Source organism: Palaemon carinicauda, chromosome 42 (genome assembly GCF_036898095.1).
Source record: "Palaemon carinicauda isolate YSFRI2023 chromosome 42, ASM3689809v2, whole genome shotgun sequence".
Classification (NCBI taxonomy): Eukaryota; Metazoa; Arthropoda; class Malacostraca; order Decapoda; family Palaemonidae; genus Palaemon; species Palaemon carinicauda.
The window spans coordinates 34,743,358-34,745,857 of NC_090766.1; the positions used below are offsets into that span (position 1 = coordinate 34,743,358).

The 2,500-nt window shown below is 37.4% G+C and overlaps 1 protein-coding gene across 2 annotated transcripts in view; it reads left to right on the forward strand.

The window, feature by feature from the left end:
• Positions 1-2,500, forward strand: part of LOC137632895 (uncharacterized) — a 56,028-nt gene that overhangs the window by 37,308 nt on the left and 16,220 nt on the right. The gene's annotated exons all lie outside the window — the stretch shown is intronic.

Below are 2,500 nucleotides of genomic sequence, written 5' to 3' on the forward strand. Positions count from 1 at the left end.
CTAACTTATTCTAGGACACTTAAGCTATATCTCTAACCCTCAGCTTTGATAGGCCCAATGTCAATTTACTTGCTCCTACCTTTCAAAACTTAAAGGCGAGCAAATATCCACAGAAGATATACTGTAGAGGATGAATTTGATCGCCTTTTGTGAAGATATTCTGTGATTTGAAACCTCATACTAAATTTTACGAATAAGGATTGGAATTGCTAAAATAAGAATGGCAGGCGTAGTAAAGATTAGAGAGTTGGTGAGAGTGTTATGATTGAGATGGTGTGAGCACGTGTTGAGAATGGATGGTGGGGAGGGAGGAAGTAGGGCTTGGGACGAACCTGATCTAGAAGACAGAGAGGGAGGCAGAGAATTAGATGGCGAGATGAGGTGAAGGATGATATGGAGAGAAGAGTTTTGGAGGAAAAGGATGCTTTTGATAGAAGGCATTGGAGAGGGTGCATCATGCAACCGACCCCTTAATGTAGGGACTAAATTTGACGTCAGTCAGTTAGGGTACGACACAATTCACGATTTGCATCCATATACCACATGTGACCTTATACATACAGGGCAGTGAACGCCTTGAGTGACTTCCTGAGTGATGAATAAGCCAACCAGAGCCACAGTACCAGAGAGAGAGAGAGAGAGAGAGAGAGAGAGAGAGAGAGAGAGAGGTCTTCCTTATAAATAATCAGATAAGAGATGTTAGGTTTCCAATGCATTTTCTAGAGAGAGAGAGAGAGAGAGAGAGAGAGAGAGAGAGAGAGAGAGAGAGAGGGGGGGGGGGGTCTTCCATATAAATAATCATATAGATGTTTGGTTTCCAATGTATTTTCTAGAGAGAGAGAGAGAGAGAGAGAGAGAGAGAGAGAGAGGTCATCCATTTAAATAATCAGATAAAAGATTTTTGGTTTCCAATGTATTTTCTAAGAGAGAGAGAGAGAGAGAGAGAGAGAGAGAGAGAGAGAGAGGCGTAATTTCAGCCCTGGCTTACATACCGTTTCAAAGTGAGAACTTTAAATCAAGTTTTCAACATAAGGCTTACACTATGCGGAAAAAAATTCCAATATTAATATTTTTTAGATAAATAAATAGATGGATAGATTGATAGAAGTAAGATTTTGAGATAATGTTTGAACAGAGTTGAATAATAGATAGATAAATAGAGATAGATTAATAGACTGAGATCTATGTAAGTGGACTTCACTTGATAGATAAATTTGGTCCCACCGCCTGAATAAAGCTTGGGTAGTGCCATAGCCTCTGTACCATGGTCTTCCATTGTCTTGGGTTAGAGTTCACTATTCTATTTTAATTCTCTTCCTCTTGTTTTGTTATAGATTTTATAGTTTATATAGGAGATATTTTTTTTAATGTTGTTGCTCTTAAAATATTTTATTTTCTTAGTTTCCTTTCCTCACTGAGCTATTTTCCCTGTTGGAGCCCCTAGGTTTATAGCATCCTGCTTTTCCACTAAGGGTTGTAGCTTAGCAAATAATAATAATAATAATAATAATAATAATAATAATAATAGGGCTCTGGCATATTGGTAAAGTTGACCTTATTGTCAAAATATGAATGATTCAATCCAATCTGGGAAAGAGTCCGGAGGAAAGGAAAATGAGATATAACATTAAGATGAAGAAAGAAGGAATTAAAAGATGAAAGAAGTATAAGGGGTGATAGTAAGAAAGAAAGAGAAAAACATAAAAACATGGAACATAATACACATTTATCCACGAAGAAAGGGGAAGGAAGAAACAATAACATTTATCCGCGAAGAAAGAGGAAGGAAGAAACTATAACATTTATCCGCGAAGAAAGAGGAAGGAAGAAACTATAACATTTATCCGCGAAGAAAGAGGAAGGAAGGAATTCAAACATTTATCCGTGGAGAAATTTTAACATTTATCCGCGGATAAAACGGGAGTTCAAACATTTAACTACAGAGAAAGAGGAAATCCAAATATTTTTCTACGAAATAAGAGGAAGGAAGACATTCAAACATTTATCCGCGAAGAAAGAGGAAGGAAGGAAATTTAAACATTTATCCGCGAAGAAAGAGGAAGGAAGGAAATTTAAACATTTATCCGCGAAGAAAGAGGAAGGAAGGAAATTTAAACATTCATCCGCGAAGAAAGAGGAAGGAAGGAAATTTAAACATTTATCCGCGAAGAAAGAGGAAGGAAGGAAATTTAAACATTTATCCGCGAAGAAAGAGGAAATTCAAAACAGTTGAGGATTCCAGGAAAGAAGGAAGGAACTTGCGAGAACCCAAGGAAGGAATGAAATCTGAAAAGAAAAAAAAAATAAAAGAGTAAAGGAGAATAAGTAGATATAAAAAAAAGATGACTGTACATCGGTTACATTTTGCCCGGGAGAAATTCAGCGAAGTGAAAGTGAGCGAACAGCATCCAGCACACGAGTGAGCAGCATACTAACGAAGAAGCAAGTCTCGATAATGTTATTTGCTCCCTTGGAGACCCACTCCTTATCCCCCCCACAC